At 37.5% G+C, this 25,554-nt stretch overlaps 1 non-coding gene across 1 annotated transcript; it reads right to left on the reverse strand.

Annotated features, from left to right (window-relative positions):
- Nucleotides 1-20,707: 20,707 nt before the first annotated feature.
- On the reverse strand, nucleotides 20,708-20,839 carry LOC129681134 (small nucleolar RNA SNORA17). Its single transcript, XR_008720789.1, has one exon. It is a non-coding gene; the product is annotated as a small nucleolar RNA SNORA17 (small nucleolar RNA).
- Nucleotides 20,840-25,554: the final 4,715 nt, after the last annotated feature.

Raw genomic sequence — 25,554 nt, forward strand, 5'->3', positions numbered from 1 at the left:
ACTTACTGTCAAACTGAAGGCTTGATTTCCATCTCCAAGACCCACAGGGTAGATGGAGAGAACCAATTCCTGGAAGTTGTTCTCGAGCCTGTATTAACACAAAAACACACATACATGTTCAAAGTTGTGCGAATGGGCACACGTGAGCATGGTTCCACCCACAACAAATAAATAAATAAACGCAATAAAATTATTTTAAATAGAAGCTGAAAGTAACTGAACAGCACCTACAAGGTACATGTACATGCTGTAGAATTTCTAAATATTTTTATCTTGCACAATTTTAATAAATGGACCATTGGCAGATATTGTGACTCCATAGTGTGTGTGTATGTGTGTATGTGTGTGTACGTGTGTGTGAAAGTAGAGGCACATTTCTGTATATGAGGGCGTGCACGCGCACACATTAAGTTTGGGAAGGGCACTGCAGAGGTCAGAGGTGAGAGGTCAGAGATGAGAGGTCAGAGAGGAGAGGTCAGAGGTCAGCCTCTGGTGTGGTTCCACAAGACTTGTCTACTATCATTTCTCAAACAAAGTTGCTCCTTGGGACTTGGAACTATTTGGCTATGCTGAGCTGGCTGGCCATTGAACTCTTAGAATCTGCCTATTTCCATTTTACCAGCAGTAGGATTACAATTGCTATCACACCTGGCTTGCTATGTGGGTGCTGGGGATCAAACTGAAGCCCCCAGTTAACACAGTACTTACTAAGCTAATTGCTTGTCAGTGTTAAAAATTACTAAAGAATTTCGATATTTCTAATAATTTCATATTTTGACACTTTCGTCTAGATTTCATTTTTCAAATTAGGAAATACTAGGATGTAAATGAATATTTGGCTGTTGGGAAACAAAATAGTAATAAAACAATATTAAACCAACAATATTTAAATAAAATGATTCATAGTTGAGACCCTTGCCTTTAACTTTCCCCTTTTAGTGGGATTGCCTCAGTTAAATCACATTATGGCTCTGAAAAGTGTATGGTTGTTTATATGACAAAATAGACGAGTTGTAAAAATAACATAACAGTTCTAGTATTTTAAAGATTAAATGAATAAATGTTGAGTGTCCATTCTAGATTGTTTATTATTGTATGAACTACACCTTTGACATATTCTTGTAAAAATATTTTCACATATTAGTCTTGTGAAAATAATGGAAATGTTACTATTTTTTTTCTTTTTAAATATAACAGTGATACTTTTTTTCACTGCTATTTCTTCAATGTAATAATTGTTAGTTTTGGTTTGAGATTATCCCTTATTACATTCATGGTACTTTGAATTTGTTTTCCAGCAACAAGAACTGACATCTGACATTTCTACTGCAAATAGGTGATCGAATTCACAGGCCACTGGTCTACTTTGATGTTGAATTTATCAATTGAGAAAATGCTTTTTAGCTAAATCTGGGGAAAAAAAAAACATACGTCGACCAAGGAGGTGAGTGCCTTGAGAAAAGACGAAAAGGTAGGGATGCATTTCAGTACCAATTCTGACCCTTGTTTCTTTATTTCCTCAGGAGACTTTCTTTGTTATCCTGAAAGGGCTATGGCTCTCTAATTTAAAGGGAAAAGTGTTAGATTTAATGGATTTCCTATTTCTTGTAAATCCACCCTTTTTGTGAATTGGATGCAACAGGTGTTTGCCAAACTGAATATTGCCTCCATTTTCCAAGAGTACAGGGAGCCTTATGGAAGGAGGATGTAGAAAGACCTTGAGGGAACAGGAGCCCCACAAGGAAATCAACAAAGCCAGAAAAGCTGGGCCTAGGGAGGAACTGAGGCATCAACCAAAAACCATACACAGAGAGGACCTATATCCTCTGCTCAGATGTAGCTCACAGACAGACAGCTTAGTCCCCATGTAGGTTCCCTAGTAAGGGAAGAAGAGACAGTCTCTGACATGAACTTGGTTGCCTGCTCCTTGATCACTTCTTCCTGGTGGAGCTACCTAACCAGCTCACAGAGGAAGAGGATCCAGGCAGCCCTGATTGGGACTTGATAGACTAGGGTCAGACAGTAGGGGAGGAGGACCTCCCCTATCAGTGGACTAGGGGAGAGGGATAAAGGAGGAAAAAGGAAGGAGGGTGGGATCAGAGGAGATGAAGAAGGGGACTACAACTGGGGTACAAGGTGAATAAATTGTAGAAAATTTAATAATAAAAATAATAAAAAGAAAGAAAAAAATGATGGTGGAGAATACATTTAAAAATACAACTGAACACAAGTGGTCTGTTGGAAAGCAGCGTTGATCAGTTAGAACAAGCGCACACACTGGGAAGTGATTTGAGAGGAGGGTCACAGGGCTGCTAGTGCCAAATAAGCTTATTCCTTCCATCTCCTTCTTGCACTAAAGCCTTCAAGTTCTCACAAGAAAAGCCATGTCAGAAAACACATTTTACAGCATCTTTTCTAAGAATGAGCTTCTCAGAGTATGTGGATTTAGGATTTGATCTAAAAGTAATGACAAGAATTCAGGGTAGCTATAGTTAGAACACAGCCACTACTGAACACAACCACCCTTGTGACAATATTGGATGCTATTACCCCCATGCTTCTGGGCTTAGCAAATGTAGCACAGTTTGGATCTTGATCATTAATTGCAGGAATTGTGACCTCTGAGGAAAGACTTCTCTTAGCTCAAAAGACCTCCACCCATTTTCACTGAGTCAGGATCCCTGGATGGATCACTGGTGAATCAAGCCAACGACATCTGTTAGACGTAAAATAATAAAAACCTCTGACTTTTCTAAATCATCTAAATCAGTTTAAACACTGAAAAAAATAGAAAAGAAGCAAAGCATATTAAAGGTAGATTAAGAAATCAAAACCACAACATCTTAACTTTTCAGTCAGGAATTTCTGGACTGGCATTTCTGTCCAGAATTCATGCGTATGTGGAATTTAGAATTTAATCAAAGAAATATACATAGGTACTTCTAAAAGTCATATTGCTCTCTAGAGCTTAAGGTAAAAGAATTTGGTCTGTGGATGCCCACAATTTTATTACACTGTCCAACTCCATCAATATTTCTCAATTACAAGTATTTTAAATTCTTTTACTTTTTAATTATTTTTTTCTCCCATTATTCATTCTGCATGACTAAAGAGTATACTTTGCCAGGCACTTGTATGATACTATATTCCAGACTGGACACACACGATGGACCCAGCCACTCGCATTGTCCACATTCTACTTCTTTCTACTCTTTTCACTATTTTATAATTCAGGCACCAGCTTGCACAACATAGCAATGAAGGATTGAAGGTCACAGGACAAATTTAAATGGTAAATGGGATAATAGGGATCTAGCTATACATCATATCTACACTCTATTGAAATATTTCTGAATTGCATTCTGAGTGATAACTCAGAGGTTCCCTAAAGGACGAGCAACAGAGGTAACCATTGTGGTAATAGTCCTATTGCTGGTAAGACCACTACTGCGCTGCCTTCCTTAGCCTGACTGCCATGGTCGCGTTGCCTTTCCTGGAAACTTTATACTCCTAATCTGTCTCCAGTGCTGTTCACAGGGAGAACCCAAACCTAAGCATCAGCATATCAGGTTAGGGTTTGGGAATTATATCCCTCACCTGTCAGGTGGTTAATGACAGTAAAATGTGTAAAACATGATATCTCACACAACTTTTCTTGCAAATGTTCAGTGAGTTATTGGCCAGGCTTCTGGCACACCATCAACACTAGGTCCTCATGGGACCTCCTTGCAGATATCCTGAAGTTGCCCTGAATCATTGAGTTTCTGCAGCTTTGGATCTGCAAAACTGGCCCCTTCATGTGCTCAAGCATTTCATAGATGGGGTAGATGTTGGGGTGAACCAACTGAAAGTCCTGCAAAAGGGTATACTGTGCGACAAGCTAAGGCACACTGTAGCTTCCATGGCAAGATTTTGGGTTTTTTATTTTCTTGTGTGTTTGTTTTTTTCTCTAGGGTGGGTTGCAAGGGCAGAGGGAAGATATGCAGGGATGGGGACATGGTTGGGATTGGGGTGCATGATGTGAAAATCAGAAAGAATCAGATAAAAAGTTTTTAAAAAGTACCGAAGAAGATGTATTATCATTGGTATTGCATGTCTGTTTATAATTCAAGGTGAAATAAAAATGTTCTTAAAAAGGGAAAGTGATGTCCCTATGTTTGAGCTTCAGATTCCCCAAGCCTCCCATGAACATGGCTGGAATAAACAGAGGTGGAAGAAGAGATTCTCATGACTAGGATGACACACAGATACAAGCTAGCACTATCAGTGCCATCCAAGGAACCAGCAAGAGGCATGAATTCTCATGGCCTTTATTGTGCTCAGAGAACATATATTTGGAAGTTGGGGTCCATAACTGTTATTTCAAAAGTCTTCTTGGTGATTCTATGGTGTATTAGTATCTGAAAACTATACTTTAACTGGAACAGATTTTTGAAATTTTGTGATAACACAGGCAAATGTAAATGAGGTGGAGATAGGCATCAAAATGTTTATGTAGACATAAGAGGCTTAGGAAATGGGTCATGGTATAATGTACTTATTATGAGTTCTTTAGTAGGCTATGCTCCCTAGGTGACTCCAAAGTCATGTCTGTCTAAAATGGTTCAGTCCCACTGTGAGGCCAGCTATTAGGGTAAGAGTAGATGTCCTGCAGTTAGGATTCACATTATCAGAGGAGCCTGTGCAATTATATAACAGGAAAGACTTAATTATACATCACTTTTGGAGACCAAGTAAATATAATTAGCACAAAGCAAAAATATTAATGTCACTTTTGTTGCTTCAATTTTCAAGGATCTGTGCTGGAGAATAATGTATGATGTTATTCTCAATAGTGACAGAGTAGAATTGCCAACTAGAGTTTTGTTTGACTTGCATAACCAAAGGAAAATTAAAAATCTTGTGTAACCAGAAAAATATTTTTTTTATAGAAAAGAAACTTAGCATTATCAGAACAGAAAATCATAATCACCTGCCAAATGTCGCACTGGAGCCAAGTGACAAATTCAGATCCTGTTACTCTAGCAGGAGAAGATTTATTTGAAGACTTTCCCCAGCATGCTTACTGTAAACACATACAACACTATCCAAACACTTCCCCTAAGTGAAAAAGAATGTATACAAACTTTGAAGACTAGGAACTGAGTTGTGCCCCTTCTTTTTGTCTTAAGATGTGTTAATGTGTGCCTGTAAACCCAGGACCTGAGGGCATCAATGAGTGGAATCACCATTTATGGCACTTTTTGCAAAAATAAGAAAATTCTGCTTTAAAAAAACAAAACAAAAAAAATTGAACAAATGCAACAAAAGTCAACATTCAGGCTTTCTGATGCCTGTGGCCTATAGACTGAGCTGATACTTTTTGTGAACTTGAAACATTTCTATGGCCTTTAACTTAAAGTGTTGGCTCATGCTCCCTAGATCACTTGAAAGTCAGGTCCTTCTAAAATGGTTACAAATGCACTGTTGAGGCTAGCACCATTGTGAAGCCAGTTGTTAGTACAGTAAGAAAAGACGTCCTGCAGTTGGGCTTCCTGTAAAACTAAAAAATTTACTTGTAAAAACTATAAGGTTATGGGACATATTAAATAAAGACAGTTAGATGTACAGCAGATCTTATATGAAAGAGGTTTATTAGGTGGAGGTGAAGAGAGGGAGAGAAGGGAGAAGCAGGACATAATGGGGGAAGAGAAAGAGAGAGGGGAAAGAGAGAGAGGGGTGCCCTATAGAGAAAGAGAAGGCCAAGAGGACAAGAGAGAAGAGACCAGGAGCAAGAAAGACCTAGAGGGACCACATGGCTGGCTGGTCCCTTTAAGGGGCAAGGTAACCATACCTTCCAGGTGTGGCCACCTGGCCAGGGACACATGATGACATCATAGGTTACTAGGCAACCCAGAAGCAGGTTTGGTTCTAAAATCCTAACAAAAACTAAAAAAATTGTGCCCCAAATTTCTTTCATAAAGGTTTCTATGTGATATTGCTCTTGGTCATTTTTGCAAAGCAAAACCATGTAAATGGGAGAGTTACAATGGGCAGCCCGCTATACCTTCACATTGCATCTGTCACCTGTAAAGAAAGAGTCTAAAATACTCAACTTAAAGCCCTTTAAATATTAATCTTTCATACTTATATCATGATAATAAGTCAGAAGCAAAACTATATTCTATGAAAAACCATAGAAATTGGTGTCACCAGAAAAGAAGTACAGTTGATTCTCTCTTGTACATTGTCTTTATCCCATTTATGACCAAATGATTCTATCCCCAAATAAGTGAGATCTCAAGAATGATCATGAATAACTGTGTGTTTTTAGTTTTAGTCTTGAGTGGTATTTCCAAAATAATTAGTAGATTATCTTGTGTTTAGTTTATTATGTGACATTTGAGCTACTCAGTAAATGTTCAAAATATGTTGCTAAAAGGAAGTTTCCCTATATGAGAGGTGAGAATTACACTTATCTATGGGTATGAGGGTAATTATTTAGAATGTAAATAGGGAGCAAGAAATTTACCAAGAGTCATGTTAACATAGAAGGGAGAAAGCTGAAGAGACCTAAACTCTAAACGAAGACTTTATGCAATTCCGGAACACTGTGAGTGGGAGAAACCTCCTCAGGCGGGAACATACCAAATGGTTATCTAATACCAAATGGTCATCCCTGAAAACATATATGTGAAAATATCATTACGTGGAATGAGAAGGTTGTATTTATATATTTAGGAATACTGACATAGCGCTGCCACCATCAAATACAACAGCAATTAAAGAAAGAAGGGCCATGGATTTGAAAGAAAGTAATGGAGATATGGTACACGGAAGGTACGTGAAAGGGTTTGGAGGAAGGAAAAGAAAGGGGGAAATTGTGTGATTACACTATAATCTCAAAAATAAAAATCGCTTTATTTCTAGGGGAGAAAAAGTACACATAAGACATTGAATAATCTATTTTCCCTTGAAACTATGTAATCTAGAAAATGATTTTTTTTTATGTTTTGAGGAATATTATGTTGAACAGTCACGGTAATAACATTAAAATAAAATTAAATAACTTATTTAATCTGAAAGATAAAATGTGCTAAGTATTCCAGGTGTGTCAGTCAAATTATACTCGAATGCAGAAGAGAACTCTACAAAGATCCAGGAACTTGGACCATCGTTTTTATTGTTAAGGATCAGATGACCTGAGCATGCAAAGCTAAAGGAAATGCTATTGAAGAGGAATTTATGCCTCTAGCAAAAAGACACAGTGGCCCTTCTTTGGTAGTGCTTGCGTTTTCAAGAAGTATATTCAATGATTGAGAAAAAAATTCCTTAGTTATTATATTACTCTCAGGTTTGCCTACTATTTTAAGTAAAATTAAATAAGAGAAGTTTCTGCAATAAGCACAGGCTCCAGTTTAACACTCTCTTTCACTTTGACCTTCTAGGAAAACCAAATACATTTACCCTTCATCAATAGGAAGAGGCAGGACAGGGTTCTACAAAAAGTCTCTTGAGCCAATAGATAAAAATGATTGATGCAAGTGATTGAAATAATCCTACAGTTACTAGGCTCTGGATGTCTGATTCAGAAAACTTAAATAAATACACGGACACTGACCCAATATCTGAAATCACCTACTTTGTGCATCTTTTGCCTGTCACTCACCTTGAGCAATGACCATGGAAAAAGGGATTTTTTTTGAGACTATAATTTACTTACAATATTTCCCTTCCCTTTTCCCTCTCTCAACCTTCCAATATGCCCTATCTTGTTCTTCAAATTCACTGCCTGAATTTTACTAATTGTTATTGCATGTGTATATATATATATAAATATACATATACATATACCTCAACAGTGTGAATTATACAACTTGTTCAGTACATATAATCCTACCTTTATGTTTTCAAAGCTTACTAATGATAAAGTATGTTTATTAAAACTGTATATATATAGTTACTCTTTTTGATAAATAGTTAATAGTAGGATTTCTGTTGCTTTTCCAACACCCTGATTGTTCTTTTATCATCTTTCCCTTTCTTTATATTTACTTTCTTCTTTATTCATGTAGTATCCCATTTTCACATTTTCCTTATCAGATCACTTGGATCATTCAATTCCCCTTTACCCTCCTCCCTCCTTCTTCTGTACTTACCTCTTTCCCTCTCCCTAAAGAGTCCTACTTGAAAATAAAATTTTAAATTAATCACCGTAGAAGAAAAAATTTGTGCTGGTTATTGTATGAATCAATTTGATTTGTTAGATTATACTGCAACTCCATAAGTGTTCACAGGGGACGTCTCAACTTTCTCCAAAAGAAGTAGCTTAGGGGTCATGCTATCAGTCAACAATGAATAGCCAATGTGCTCATTGACTTCAGATGAGACATGAAGAACTGACCTGCCATAAATATATATAGAATACTATGTTTAATTAAATGGCTGGTAATCAGAGGCAGGGAAGAACAAATACATGGCCAATAACATAGGCTCTTACCCATCAAGAATTATCCAGCTAAATGCTGCTGCATAGTTAAGCTGCCCTGAAAGAACAGAATTACCTTCTTCCCAAAATAAAGCAGGAAAACAAGTCATGAGTGACCTTAGAAAATTTACTGGGTGAATATTTGTATGAATCTTATGAAATACTTACAACAAATACAAAAATTTGAGTGCTTCATAGTAGGTTAGATTGTATCAATATGAAGAGCAATACTGATCAAAATTTCTGTACACCAATTATGAATAGGCATTGCAGGCTCTTTAATATTGGTTTGGTGGCTTCAGATGAGAATGGAGACAGACCAAAGCCAGTGGTTAGATGATATTTTAGCCCTGTGTCACAAAAAAAATGCAGACTTATAGCTGAAAGGCTTTGTGTATGGTGGCACATAATTTGGAAGTTCTGCTTAAAAGAAGGCTAATGAGAAAATCTGTGCCTAACAAATCTTGTTTAGAAAGCTGGTAATGACAAGACTCTATTTTACATCACTGTTTAATAGAAGTTATATTGTATAACTGAGGTTTCCATGAAAGCACCTGATGGCAGCTTTAACACAAATATAGTCAGACCTTTGCCCAAAGTATGCTGATCCTGTTAGATTAAAAGAAGCAGAAAAACTCCAAAGCAGATGATCATACATCTCAGTGAGGTTTTGAAAAAAATATATAATAGATTTGATCTTAAAAGATTAAGATAAATAAATCTCTGTATTTTTGATCTTACAGCTCTTATATGAAAATTCAGTCCTTAGAAGAACCATAACTTTCCTTTTGTGGATAAGAAGAGGTAGTGCTTGAACTTAAATACACTGAAGTTCTTGTATGTTGGTTGTATTTTATTCAGTTCACATCTTTGCTGTATTTTCAACAGATTCTTCCAGAACAAGAAGTAAGTTTCAGGTATATTTTAAAGAAACAAGGAATTAATAGCCACAAAGAAGAAATTTCAAATTCTGGAATCTGATAAGTTAACATATACCCAATAAAGAATGGAAATATAAAAATAGTGGGGAGACAATCAATTATTTGAAATTGAACCACTAAATAAAATGAAAGAATAAGTAAAAAGTATATAATCACAATATAATTGTGTTTTTGCATTCTAAGGATAAGCAATAATATTAAACCAGTTAATAGATAAACATCTATTAGAGAACCAAATTCTAGCTAGGACTTCAAGAACAATGTTGAAGAGATATGGAGAGAGTGGACAGCCTTGCCTTGTCCCTGATTTCAGTGGGAATGATTTAAGTTTCTCTCCATTGAGTTTGATGTTGGCTACAGGCTTGCTGTATATCGCCTTTACTATGTTCAGGTATGTGCCTTGTATCCCTGATCTCTCCAATACTTTAAACATGAATGGGTGTTGGATTTTGTCAAATGCTTTTCAGCATCTAAGGAGATGAACATGTGGTTTTTCTCCTTCAGTTTGTTTATGTAGTGGATCACATTGTTGGATTTCCGTATATTGAACCACCCCTGCATGCCTGGGATGAAGCCTACTTGGATGATGTCTTTGATGTGTTCTTGGATTCGGTTTGCAAGTATTTTGTTGAGTATTTTTGCATCAATGTTCACGAGGGAGATTGGCCTGAAATTATCTTTCTTTGTTGGGTCTTTGTGAAGTTTAGGTACCAAGGTGACTGTGGCTTCATAGAATGAGTTTGGTAGTTTTCCTTCTGTTTCTATCTTGTGGAATAGTTTGAAGAATATTGATGTTAGCTCTTCTTTGAAGGTCTGGTAGAATTCGGCGCTGAAACCACCTGGCCCTGGACTTTTTTTTGCATGGTAGACTTTTGATGACAGAGAACCAAATTCAATTTGCAAGTGTAAAATTATAATATCTGAAATGTTATGCTGCATATGATTAATGGAATGTTTAACCACATTAGTAAACATAATAGGAAAAAATTAATGAATGTGAAAGCATAACATTAAAAACTATCCAACATAAATTACAAAAGGAAGATTTATTAAAAACACTGAGCAAGGAAAAAAAATCTGTGCATTGGGTAACTGAGGACAACTTGATACACTTTAATGTATATGTAACTCATATTTCCAAATAGCAGAAGAAAGGAAAGAAAGCAAAAATATGTCAAATATCCAAACTTTTCCATTTTTAATAAACATTATAAACCTTGAGTTGAAAGACCTTAAATAATTCTCAACCACGGCAAAATTGAGGACATCTACAAGAGAACCATATTACAAAGAAGGCTCTTAATATCAGCAACAAAGAAAAAGGACTTATAAAACCAAAAAGGAAAAAGGAAAAAGGGGAAAACGTTACATGCAGAAGAACAAAGGCATGAACTACAGATAGCAATGAGTTAATGGCACCAAGTAGGATAGAACACAGTGGATGTTCTGTGTTCAAGAGAAGATAAGATTGGATCTAATATATATATATCTGCCAATATTATGCCAGGCCAAAGTCAAGGTGAAATGGAAACAGGTAGAAAATGTAAGAGTCTATCATGAGAACACTTAAGTGAAGAATAAAGTCAAAGTTTTGGGATCACAGTCTAAAATCATGAAAAGGAATGAAGAATGCTTATGGAGAAAATTACTTTACTTTTTCTAAATTTATGAAGTTAAATAAAATTGAGAAAATGGGTTTTAGAGAGAAGGCTCCGTTGGTAAAGTGCTTTTCATGTAAGCATGAGGACCCAGTAGCAAGGCAAAGTGCTGTGGGAGTCAGTGCACATCTGTAATCACAGCACTGCAAGTGTGTTCAGAGGAAGATGGTGGGAATTCACTGGCTGTCCAGTTCTGGTGAGTCTGAACTCAGTGAGCAAATCTGTGTTAAAGAATAAAATAACGAGTTATAGAGGAAGGTAACCAACATCAGGCTCTGGTCTCTAAACATGCGCACACACAATGTACACACATACATGTGTGGCATATAGATACAAACAAAGGAAGAGTCAGTAGAGACAAGATCAATGCAGCATGTTTACTTAATATGTAATATTAAACTGCGGGGGAGGGGGGAATAGCACCTGTTAGAAAAGAAATATATTGATCTCAGGGGCCCTGGAAGCAGCCTGAAGCAAGGCCTTGCTGAATGTCATCTTTCTGGAGGAATCTCAAATGTTAAAAGGATAAATTCTAATGTTTTAGATCACCAAGTTCATTATAATTTGTTGAAAACTAATGCCACATTTCTTTGTAAGTTATTTAATATTTTTTTAATCTTTTCTTATTCTGTTTAAAATCCCAGCAATTAAGTTGCTGACAATAACATTGATGATAAAGCAATGCTAATTTCAAATGCCATTTTTCAGTATACTGTTACGGCAGTATAGCTTGGCTGAATGATTTCATTCTGTGCATCAGGATTCTGGAAGATGGAGAAATCAAAGGGATTACTTAGGAATTCAAGGAAGAAGGCAACGAGAGAAACTTGTGTAGACCAACATTACTCTTCCCTACTAGACAATTCAGACAGCTCATTATTTCCAAGAAACTCCAAAGACTAGCGAGACATTAACAGTAGTTTATATTGCATCAAAGAGCTCACAGGCAGATGTTTACCTGCAAATGGAGTTTGAAATATCTGGGAAAAATAGTCCCCAAACTAGATCCTAACCTAGGCTGGATATGATCAGAACGGTTTAGAGAGGCAGTTCTACTCAGCCTTCTGGCTTCTCAGACTTAACTATAGAGTAATGCTGCCTGAAGTGAGAACAGGACTAAATGACAAATTCTTTGTGCAGCATACTGAACTATTTAGCTACTGTTTGGATTAGCAAGTTTTTCTACTAAATCTTTCCCATTGCCCATCTATCATGAGATTCTATGTGAACAAGGAAGAAATCAGATGTAGTGGAAGCATCAAAAGCACAAAACTAAAACAAAGGTTCCTTGATGCATTTTTTTTGACTGAACACCAAACTCTAGACCAATCATGGACATAAGCTCCTCTGGATTGCTAGAAGTAAAAGTTGTACAAATTTGAGTCTACTGTTGGCAAATACTACAAGCACTCTGAGCAGTTTGTTAACCAAGGATGGACATTGTCATGTTATATTAAAGACAAAAGCAAGAAATTTAGTTTTCTTTTGTAACTCTACTATTTTGACATACTGCATATTGACATAATTTTGATAAGAAGTTTTAGAGACAAAGCACATGCAAATTTTGTTAGTTTCAACCCACCTATTTTTATGAAAAATTCATGAAATTATGCTACGCTAGTAAAATCCAAGACAAATTAATACAAGTTGATTAATTTCTAGGTGTACTCAGTTCAAAAGTATATTCTCTTGGAACATTTTTCTAATGTTTTACACATTATTTTGTACATTAGGCTAAAGCAACTTAATTTATGTAAATTCAAGTAGGAAGTGTGATTGAGGCCAAGTGATTTGACTCTTAAGACTATTTTTGGCAATTGCATTTGTGAATGGTTTCATATTTTATTATATTCCAAGTGAGGAATTCATGAGAAAATTATTTTTATTCATGTCTCCATATTGAGTTTCAGCTTTACTCTGTTTATTTGCACAGATATTGAATATAAATGATTTAATGTAAATATGCAAATATTTGATTTCACATAAGGCTCTCATGTCACGTTCTGTCATTGTTGACAACAGACTTTGAATACAAATGTGGGTATGTCATCTAGAAATTAGCTTGCACCAGTCTCCCCAAAGGCTTAAGTCACATTCTGAATATTTATTTTTCCACATTTCTGAAAATATCCCGAGGGAATTATATCATCCTGAATCCTTCTGGTCATCTTCCTGCTTATACTTAATTGGCTTATTTTATAGACTATCTTGCTATCCCAATGTGTTTTCCCCATTTAGCTTTACATGAGCCCAGATGTGGAACTCAATCCATTTTCTAAATTTTCTCAAAGTGAACCCCTCCTCAAAAACATTTGTAAATGTGCATGGCCTTATGTATGATTTTGTAGAGAAGAGAAAATTGTTTCATCCAGCAAACACAAAAGTTGTATGCTAATAGTTTTTAATATGCTGAAGATTTGATTAAAATTAAATGTAGGCTGACTTTAATCAGAGTATTGAAATTTTAGAGTAATACTAAAGAAGTACCTGACAAGAAGAAATTATGATACAGTTCGAGTAATTACAAGAGAAAAATGTAGGCTGTGGGTTAAATTCTATGCAGTGTTCTGTTTCAGAGAGAAACCGACAGTATTTATCTACCTTGACAAAATTAAAAAGCAAAGTACTGTAATAAAAAAGATCAGCAAAGAGGATTCAGCGGCATTAAAGCAGAATGAATAGCCAAGTTGTCTTTCCTCTTCTATCACTATTCCCTGATTTAGTAAAAGAATTTCATGATGTTTTAGAACTAATTAACCTGAATACTGGGTTATAAACTTTAGATTGATTAAACGTTATCAAAGTGAAAAACAAAAGCAACTTTTTCACAGACAGGTGGTCGGTGGAGGTGTAACACTATCAGAAAAGAATTCTGTTAAGTATGAAATGAAATACAGTCTGCCAGAGATAATATTGTTGAATATCTTTGCCAACATATTTCTGGAATTAAAATTAAGAGGTGTTCTCATTAATGGTTTTGTTACTTAGGGTTATAAACCTTTCTATTAATCATTTCAAAAGTCATTTGTCATTTATTTACTACTGATGGTGAATCCTATAAAAGCTTGAGGTAGAGCCTATATGTAAATGACTTAACTTTAGGAACATCATAAACTTTTTTTGTCTGTATTGTTTATGTATATATACCTACTCGATAACATTGAATGGAGGTTGTTTCCTAGAACAAATTCCTCTGTTAATTGGTTTGCTTATATATATTATATACATATATACATAATAGATAGACATGTAAGATAATCTGGATATATGTTATATGCACAAAATAGATTATAAGATAATATGGACATATATACATATGTATAAATAGATTTTTAATGCAGATATCTTATATGTGTATGTACACAGGAGGATCGAATGCTTTATTTTTTTCATCAATTTCACTTAAAGGCTGTCTGTTGAAATTCAAAGGTTCACATGTTCAGTACTGCTGAAAAGACGCAGTAGTAGAAGCGAGGCTGAAGGCTCTGGAGGCAGAAGGCAAGAGGTAGGACTTGGATGTGACTGGAGAACCTGGGGTCAAGCCAGAAGCAAGCTTTCTGAACGTCACCCCCACTGTGATGAGGAGGTGAGGGGCAATGCCTGTGAAGCTCAGGCCTGTTTGAGGCGAAAGCCGCTATTGAAAGCTACCTTGACGGTCTTTCTCTGTTAGGACTTCTTAGAAAAAGTGGGTTGTGTTTTAACTACTGTTAAGATAAACTTCAAGATTATGTATGCAGCTATTGTCTGAAAAATAAGGCCCCTCATTCTGTGAAGGCTGGGCCAGAATAAAATAATTTCAAAAATCCGTTCAGTATATCTTATATGAAATGCCCCAGCCAGGTGGTGACTGGCATGCGTTCTGACTGGCTGTCACTCAGATAATAATATAAGTCAGGTCCTGAAAGAATGAAGGGTCTTTGCTGTCCTCACAAAGCAAGGATGGTTGAGTCCCTGGATCCCTTCAGGTTTAATCTGGTTCTCTTCAACCACCATCACTGAAGAGTGATGAGTGACGAAGAGCAGAAGTGAAGAGTGTGTAGAGCATGCCTCATACTGAGCTCAAGTGTTAAGGCAAAGGCACAAGGAAGTCGCAGGATTGTTCTCTCAGTCCTTGCCAGCTGCTCATCCCACCCTCTGCTGTGAGATCATTTCAGTCTCTCCCTTGGAGGCCATAAACCAGTTCTTCAGTTTCAGCTCAAGTGTCTATGTTTCCAAACACCTCTGAGAGACTTGGACAAAACCATTTATTCATAGCTTATTTGTTCCTACTATTATTATTTATTTATTTATTTATCTATTTATTTATTTATTTATTTATTTATTTTGCTCTTCACAAATTTGTCAAATTTTTGTAGGATTAGTTAAGAAGACAAAGATGCCCCACAATCAGGGTTTTTTTTGTTTTTTTGTTTTTTAGTCCTTTTATTTAGCAGTAGATACAGTTTCCAATCAGTTAACAAATATTTTCCATTTAAGGGCTTTAAAAGTTTAAATTTTTTCCCACTTGTTCTTCGCTTGCTGTTTCACTATTTGTTATTTTTGTCTGTAGTCATCTTCAAGGTCTAGGGAGGCACACTATTATTCTCACTAAATCTTCCTTTTTTACTCTCAGACCAAAGCACCAGAGACAACCATGCTATGAATGAAATCTGGGTGATACTTACCACAACATTACCCTTGACATGAAGAAAAGAATAAACTATCAATGGACTGGGGAAGGGGCATGGGAGATGAGGGAGAAAGGGAGGAGGGGGTTGGGAGGGAACAAGAGTAGGGCTACAGCTGGGATACAAAGTGAATAAATTGTAATAAATAAAAAATATATTAAAAAAGAATACAATTAAAAGACAAAAAAGAAAAGAATAATTAGCAATCTTTCCTATTACTTTATCACTATCTAGAAACAGCCTTCTCCCACCATTATATAGTTCAGGATGTGTAACTGAATCAACATATTAACTGTGACAGTTTTAAAAATAAACATACAAAGCAAAAGACCAGTATTATTCCAGTGACCTCACAGAAGTGACTATTGAAGACCAACACCGGCAAGAACATAAGCAACACTCATTACTGGACCACCCAAGGCAGAGTAAAATCAGACACAGTAACACCAATGATAATAAAAGCATACCTTCAATAGAAAATCTGAAAAAAAAAATTTACCCAGAACAGAACATCATTGTCTTGAGAACAGTATCCAGATTGTCTTTGAAAGCAACGGGATTATGAAAGGATGGGCGGTAGGAGCATCAGTCTACACCTAGTGTGTTCACTCTGTCCACATTTGCCAAGCAGCCTTTTGCCTGCTTAGTTAAGAGGGGAAATATTACATAAAGGTTTTCCTGCTCATTTACTAGATGTAGTTACAGGTGGGGAGAGAAACTGTGAGCCAAATCTGATTGAAATCCAGATTCCATTTGCAGTGGTCACAACCAGACATCGGCATGTAATGGACAGTATAAAAGAGAAATAAAATCTCAATGGAACTTTTTATAGTATTGCCTAGCAGTGTCTCTGGGATACCTCTCTATATGCTGATTCATTTCTCTAGGCCTATGAGTTTTAAAACAGCATATCTGGTACCTCCTGCTATAAGGGAGAATCTGGAGAATTTATGACAAATTCACAATGTGGTTCTTCACTTTAAGTGTATGTTATTGTCATTTAGGGGACTTTTAGTGATCTGGATGTCAGGTAGTTCCCTAGCCTGTAAAATTCTTTGATTATATAACTTGACTCTTTATTGTAAATCCCCTAGGTGATTCCAGAATGCTTCCAAAATTGAGAATGCCTGAAAAAGCACTGTAGATTCTGCACTTGTGACATAGAGGCCAACATCTATCAAAACTCTCCTCAGTGTAGATGCAAATTCAGTATGAAGTAGCAGCTAATTATGTTTCGCAGAACACATTCATCATTTTATGAACCTAAGACTCATAACTGAAAAAGACCAGAGATATTCCAGTTGCATACAGGACTGTAAATTGTGTAAGTGACCTCTACTCTTAATAAGTGGAAGGTGTGAGATCATCTATTCATACATATGTCAAACTGTAATTCTGTGAACATTTCAGCTCGCAAAGACAGATGTCAGTGCTTAAAAGCTTGTGTTTGAAATGGCAAAGATTATTGCTTCCTGAGGCACAGAAAGTGAGGTATATTATATTTTTTCACCATACTATATAGATTAACATATATATTCACAAATATATATATATGTGTGTATATATATATACATATATCAGCCATACATTTCTCACTGATACTCATGAAATAAAATATTTCTAAAGAAAAATAAGATCAAAATTTGTATTCTGAATGTTAACCTTATGTTATTTATTTATTTATTTATTTTATCACCCTTTTATTTCTCCTCCCCTCTTTAGTAACATAGCTGTCATCCCTTTGACCTAACTGCTGTAATATAACACAGCGTATAGTAGTCTTTTTAAGGGTAAATAACCTATGTCTCATAGCAAAACTATTCTGATATAATCTATAGCAAAATATAAGAAAACAAATATAGTACTAATATCAGTTAATTTTTAATATCTGAGAAAACTATTACACTATATGACTAAGAGTGATTGGTAAATACCTACAAATGATGACAGGCTCTAACATATTCTTGTATTCTCCAAATAAAATCAGATTACTCACATGAAAGGTTTATGATTCCATGACCTAATAGTAAATATTTTCACCTTCATTCTTTCAGGTATACATAATGCAGGTGCAGAAGTAACTAACTACCTTAATGGGAGCCTACAAAGTCATTCAAAACTGTTTCTCATTATGTATTTTGTGAATTTGCAACAGAGACTGAATGAATTAAGATGAAGAGTACATCAGTTCTTCAAGCAATTGTTGTACGGAAGCACAAGAAGAGTCATGGGTACCACTGGACACCAGCAGCACAGAGGGTGCTGGAGTAAATTGGCCTGGGTACATGTGGTAAGTGGGAGGCAATTTTGAAAAGAAAGATAGAAAGCCACTATTTTCATCACTTGTCTCTGCAAAAAAAAATTCCCTTTTTATTATTATCATTTATTACAATGTGGTCCCCTCCCATGTGTCCTCTTAATCCTGCCCTCCGTCCCTCTTCTACTCCTGTGCCCCTCCCCTAGTCCACTGATAGGGGAGGTCCTCGTCCCCTTCTGTTTGACCCTAGTCTATCTGGTCTCATCAGGACTGGTTGCATTGTCTTCCTCTGTGGACTAGAAAGGCTGCACCCCACAGGGAGAGGTGCTCAGAGAGCTGCCACTGAGTTCATGCCAGAGAAAGTCTCTGTTCCCCTTACTAAGGACTCCACGTAGAGACTGAGTCTATGGGCTACATCTGAGCCGGAGTTTTAGGTCCTCTCCATACCTTGTCCTTGGTTGGGTTATCATTCTCTTCAGGGCCCCCAGGGCTCAGTTTTTATGGCTCTGTTGGTCTCCTTTAGGAGCTCATGTCCCCTCCAAGTCTTTCTGTCTTTCCCTTATTTCATGAGATTCCCTGCACTCTGCCCAAAGTTTGGCTATGAGTCTCAGCCTCTGCTTTGATACCTCAATCAGTAGTCTTTCAGAGGCCCTCTGGGGTAGGCTCCTGTTCTGTTCCCTGTCTTCTCCTGCTTTCCATGTCTTTTGTGTTTGTTCTTCTGAATGAGGATTGAGCATCTTCCCTAGGGTCTTCCTTGTTTAGCTTCTATAGGGCAAAACTTTTTAGTGATCATGATACAAACAGAAAATGGGACTTAGACTTTCCTTTTCCTCCAAAAAGCTATAAACTGCCCTAAAATATATGTAATTATGAGTCTTGGTTGTTAGGTCACAGATAAGTGGTTGCATGTTATAGTAGAATTAGGAAAACAATTCATAGTAACTTCAGGCATGAAGACAATTCCTCAAGTGTAGTACAGACAGGAAGAACCAAATCAGGAATGTTTTGAGGTTCTGACTGCATGAACATTGGCTTTTTATGATGCTGACATGGTGAGAACTTCAAGGCCAGGCATGTGAGATGACAGAAGTTTATAACAAAACAATCTCAGTAATCTTTAAAAAAAATTAAAAAACCCATTTTTAGTTCTTTGTGAATTTCACATCATGTACCCCAATCCCACTTATCTCCCCTTGTACTCATCCTCTACCTTTGTCATCTCACCACAAAGAGGAAAAAATCTTGTTATAGAAGCTGTAGTGTGTCTCCTTGTGTCCCACAGCATATTTTTTTGTCCAGCCTTTTTGCTTGTGAATATTCATTGCAGTGAATCATTAGTCTGGTATGAGGTTTCGGTTTCTGCTATTCTGTCAACACTGGGACCTCACTGGGACTCCTTTTAGATGTCCTTTGCTTACCCTGTGTCATGGAGATCCTGTAGCTTTGGATCTGTAAGGCCAGCCCCTCACAGATTCCAGGTGTTTACCAATGGGGTAGATGTTGGGGTGGACTAATTCCTGGATCTGAGCCTGAGAAATATTTCAGCTAGCTCGCCTGCTTTCATCTCTCCGGGGGTCAGCTCACCAGCAATTCCCTTCCTCCACCAAGTGAGAGCCAGCCCTACTCTGCTGTCCAGGCATGGTGCAGTTGCTTTTGCCACTAAGTGTTTGCCCTCCTGGTAAGGGACAGGGCCAGCTATCCCACCTGTCATAGGTAGCAAGAGGATATCTCTCTCTCATCCATGCCACCTCACAGCAGAGAAGAGCACAGGGCCAGCTCTGCCTCTCCTATGCCCTTGGGCCTGCAACTCCCCACATCCAGGCTTGGCTCTATTGTGCTTCCCAAGAGAAGTGCAAGGCCTTCTCCTCTGAGTGCTGCAGCTATTTAGGTTTATGGTTAGCTCTCACGTTTCCTGGGTTAGTTGTCCCATGATGCACACACAATGGGTGGGGTTACTTCTACAAGGCCCTCAAACATCGACATGTCCCTAGGCCAAGGATGTCTGCCCGGCTGTGGATGGTAAGAGGCTCCTGTTCCTGCAGGTTCACAGACCCAGACATGGCCTTCTGTGGCAGCACAGATCATGACCTCACCATGGTCCCAGGTAGCATCACCAGCTACTCACATATGACTCTTCCTCACTACCCTCTAGTCTCCAGTTCTGCCTCTCTTCATTGTGCTCACATTTGTGTTTTTTTTTTTTTCTCTTTCATTTCTCTACCACTTACTTGCTCCTCTTAGCAATGATCTGTGTCTTTGAGTGTCTGGAGTTGTCTCAGGAGTGTTTTCAGGAGTGCTCAGCCCTGTTGGTACATTATGGCACTGGGCAGAACTTCTTGGGCATGGTCTGTAACCCCCCTTTTGCCAGGCCTACACAGTGGTTATCCCAGGCTAGCTCCCTGACAGGGCCCCATGGCTCCTGACTGGTAGTCATAATGGGTTCACTCCTCACCCGGCCTACCAAGGTGGTTATTGGCTGTCTATGGCTCACTTTTGCCCCTGGTCAGTGGTCCCAGGAGGGCTTCAGCTCACTTCTGCTGAGTTGTGTGGCCACAGGCAGGGTTTGGATTACTCCCCTGGAGCCAGTGCAGGCCTGCACAGTACAGGACTGGTGGTGGTATTAGGCTAGTTTCCTATCTGGGACTCCTGGTTCCAGACTGGTGGCCGACTCAGACTATAGTTTTTGTTTGTTTGTTTGTTTGTTCGTTTTTCCAGGGAACGTTAGGCTACTAATCATTCAGATGTTTACAGTTCAATACACTGACAGTAGACAAAGCCTCTCTCTCCTCTGTCACCTACTGACACACATATGACACAGTAGCCACGCCTGCAATCCCTCTATGGGCAGGCAATCTCAATAATCTTAAATTGTGAGTTGTCAATGGAATTCTGGTCCATACGAATGAAGAGTAAGACACCGAAAGACAGACAAAGACTATTTCCAAGGAGAGACTAATGACCACAGAATAGTAAATCAATTCATTCTCAACTGTTGAACAAAACCAGGAAATTCCCATTTCTATCCTGAGGTATCCCAGAAGCAGAAAGACACACACAATGCATACTCACTTATAAGTGGATACTAGACCTATAAGATAGGATAAACATACTAAAATCTGTACACCGAAAGAAGCTAAACAAGAAGGAGGACCCGGGGTAAGAAGATCAATCCTCACTTAGAAAGACGAATGAGATGGACATTGGACATTTTTCTGCTACTTCATTACTGTGAATTTGCTACTGTTATGAATAATAATGCAAATATCTCACATGCAGGATATCTGATATGCAACTCTCATGAAAGGGTCATTGTGACCCTAAAGAAGTTGCCACTTACAAGTTGAGAACCTCTGTCTTAGACCTTTTCTTTTTGTCCAATCTGTTTGGGTCTATACATTGTAGCTTGGCTATCGTTTACTTATGGACTAACATCCACTTCTAAGTGCATGAACACCATTTTTCTCTTTCTGAGTCTGAGTTACTTTACTCAGGATAATTTTCTTCTAGTTCCATCTATTTGCCTGTAAAGTTCATGATTTCCTTTTTATTTATTTTTTTAACAGCTGAGTAGTACTCCATTTTGAAAAAAACCAAATTTTGTTTACTTATTTTTTTTTTTTGAGAGACATCTAGGCAGTTTCTAGTTTCTGACTATTAAGAATATTTATTCATAGCCACAGTGAACATGGTTGAACAAGTGTCCTTGTGGTAGGTTGGAGCATCCTTTGGGTATATGCCCAAAGTGGTATGTCTGGCTCTTGAGGGAGCTTGTTTTGCAACTTTCTGAGGAACCTCCTTATTGATTTCCATAGTAGATTTACATATTTTTTTCTTCCACCCCCCACAATAAAGAAGTGTTCCCTTCACTTCATATCCTCACCAACAAGAGCTGTAACTAATTTTATGGATCTTTTTGCCATTCTGACAGGTATAAGATAAAAATCTCAAAGCAGTTTTGAGTTGCAGTTCTGATGGATAAGAATATAGAGAATTTCATTATTATTATTATTTTATTATTGTTATTATAATTAATTTCAGTTTATTCACTTTGTATCTCCTCTTGGTCCTACACTCCCTCCTTATCCCCCCCCCCCACTTTCCTCCCCTATTCCACTGATAGGGAAGGTCTTCCACTTCTACTATCTGACTCTAGTCCATCAGATCTCATCAGGATTGGATTCTCTTTATCTGTTGTCTAGTAAGGCCACCTCGCCAGGGGGAGTTGATCAAAGAGCAGACAACCAATTTTATACCAGTGACTTCCCCTTCTCCCCTAGAAAACCCCCTGGAGACTGAGCCACCCATGAGCTACATCTGAGCAGGAGGTCTAGGTCCTCTCTGTACACTGTCCTTGGTTGATTCAGGACTCCCTGGGGCAGAATTTCTTGGCTCTGTTGATCTCTTTGTGGAGCTCCTATCGCCACTAGGTCTTTCTGCCTCCCGCTTCTTCCATAAGATTCCCTGTTTGGAAGAACAACCAGTGTTGTTAACCTCTGAGCCATCTCTCCAGGCTTACTGGGTCTATTTTGAATTTCAGGTATTGAATAGCTTATTTATTTCCTTGTACAATTTGATTGTGTCTTCCAGGATTTCTTAAAACAAAGAAGACCCTGGGTAAGAGGATCAATCCCACTTAGAAAGACAAATGACATGGAATGGACATTGGAAGAAGGAGAAAACAAGAAACAGGACAAGAGCCTGCCACTGAAGGCCTCTGAAAGACTCTACCTAGCAGTATATCAAAGCAGATGCTGAGACTCATAACCAAACCTTGGGCAGTGTGCAGGGAATCAAATGAAAGGAGAGGTAGTTAGTAAGACCTGGAGAGTACAAGTAGCTGCACAGGAAAGCAACAGAACCAAAATATCTGGGCTTATGGGTATTTTCTGGGACTGATACTCCAAACAAGGTACATTCATGGATATAACCTAGAACCCCTGCTCAAATGTAGCCCATGGCAAGCTCAGTGTCCAAGGGGGTTCCCTAGTAAGGGGAAGAGGGACTGTCTCTGACACGAACTTAGTGGCTGGCTCTTTGATTCCCCCTCCCCACGGGAGGAGGAGCAGCCTTGCCAGATCACAGAGGAGAACATCGCAGATAGTCCTGATGAAACCTGATAAGCTAGGGTGGGATGGAAGGGGAGGTGGACCTCTCCCATAGGTGGACTTGGAGAGAGGCATGGGAGGAAATGAGAGAGGGAGAGTGAGATTGGGAGGGAATAAGAGAGGGACTACAGCTGGGATGCAAAGTGAATAAAATGTAAGTAATGTAAAAAAAAATAAAAATTTAATTAAAAAAAAGAAAAAAAATTGGGTTCAAGTTTTTATGGGTGGATTGGTGTTCTTCTCCCTCTACTAGGAATCCTGTCTAGTTAGAGGATGGCCTCTTCAGTCTCCATGACTCCTGCTACTAGGAGTCTCAGCTAGTGTAGCTCCCATATCCTCCCAGGAGCCTCCCCCATCTTAGGTCTCCAGTTTGTCACAGACATGGCCCCACTCTCGGTTTCTTTCCTCTCTGCAGGCCCTCTGTATTCCTGCCGTTACTTACCCAGGTCTGATCTCCACCCTCATTTCTCTCCATCCTCTCTCTTCTACCTTGTTCCCTCTCTTCAACCTCTTACACTGAATGAGATTTCACCATCTTCTCCTGAGTCCTTTTTGTTACTTATCTTCTTTGGGACTGTAAAGTATATGTTTATCCTCTACTGTATGGCTAAATTTGCTTATAAGTGAGTACATATCATGTATATCTTTCTGGGTCTGGGTTACCTCCTTCAGAATGATCTTTTATAGTTCCATCTATTTGTCTGCAAATTTCATGATTTCCTTGTTTTTATAGCTGAGTAGCATTCCATTGTGTAAATGTCCCACAGTTTTCTTCATGAATTCTTTGGTTGAGGGACATCTAGGTTATTTCTAGTGTCTGGTTATTAAGAATAAAGCTTCTTATTTTTCTTATTCTTATTCTTGAGCAAATGGCCTTGTTGTATGGTAGGGAAACTGTTGGGTATATACCCAGGACTGGTAAAGCTGAGTCTTGAGGTAGAGCTATTCCTAATTTTCTGAGAAAATGCCAGACTGATTCCCAAAGTGGTTGTACAGTTCACACTCCATCAACAGTGGAGGAGTTTCCCCTTTCCACACATCCTTGCCAGCACACGCTGTCACTTGAGCTTTTGTTCAATTTTACTTCAAACGTACCTGTGTAAAAGGCTTTCAGCTATCTAAATGTTAAAATATAATCTACCAACATAAATAAATGAGCATAAAACTTCATTTCCATTAATTTACATTTGTGCAGACCTATGATTTTAAAAATGGCTACAGCCTATAATAATAAATTTCTTTGAGCTATCTTATTTTGATTCAATTAGACTTTCCTTACTAAAATATCAAAATTATATTAAAATGATACAACAGCCTCATTTATTTTTATTATTTCACATTTTGTTATAAAATACCATGGCTGTTTAATTTCTTTTAAATATTTCTAATGACAATGAAAAAACACAGGTACATGAAAAATTTGAATTTTCAAATGTAATAGCATTTCAATATAATAATTGGAAATTAAAGTCTTTGTTTTAATTAAATCAAAATTTACATTATGATATCATAGAACAATGAGATTTACGTTCTATCATTTAATTTTTGTTTGTTTTCATATTGTTTTTTGTCATGAGTTCTAAAGCTCAGGCTGGCTTTTATCATACTATGTATCTAAGGCTAGCTTTATAATTGCAATCCTGCTGCATTAGGATTACAGGAAATCCTGATTTCAAAATTCAATACCTATTTTGATAATTATGATTTCAAGCATTTTATTAAAATATTATTAAATAATTATTAGAATTCACTAAAAGCAAGAGCAGAAAGTCTTTGGCTCACCCTGTCCTAGGGTGGTAGAATTCAGAGAAAGAAAAATAAATTCATACAGTATGATACACTTGTAAAGAGTTTCTTATTTCGATGTATAAATAAGCACATGCTTGAAGAAAGAAATTTTGACATGATCTCTTTTAGAAGCTTATTTACTTATGAAAATGACAGATTTCATAAATCATTATCTGAAGTGAAGAAAATTAATTCCAACTGTGACCATGGTTATGTGTAATTATTTAATTCAGACTGCAAATTTTTACTTAAAACTGTTCCCTGTGATCCCTTACATAGCACAAATTGTTGTCTTTATTTTTTTAACTTAAAATTCAAACTTTAATGATTCTTAAGAACCTATCTTTTTAGCTCAGTGACATTTTTATATATAAATTTATTTTTTATAATTTATTCACTTTATATCCTGAATGTAGCTCAACTCCTCAAGCCCTTCCCTTTCTCCTTCTTCCCCTTTCCCTCTCTTAATCCACGGAAAGAAGGAGCCTTCCTCCCCTACCATCTGACCCTATCCTATCAAGTCTCATCAGGACTTCATGCATCCTCTTCCTCTGTGGCCTGGCAAGGCTTCGCTGCCAAGGGGAATTAATTAAAGAGCAGGAACCAGAGTCCATGTCAGAGACAGACCCTGCTTCCCTTACTAGAGGACCCACATGGAGACTGATCTGCCT

The sequence above is a fragment of the Psammomys obesus genome, unplaced genomic scaffold (genome assembly GCF_907164565.1).
Source record: "Psammomys obesus unplaced genomic scaffold, mPsaObe1.curated_primary_1811, whole genome shotgun sequence".
NCBI classification, from domain to species: domain Eukaryota; kingdom Metazoa; phylum Chordata; class Mammalia; order Rodentia; family Muridae; genus Psammomys; species Psammomys obesus.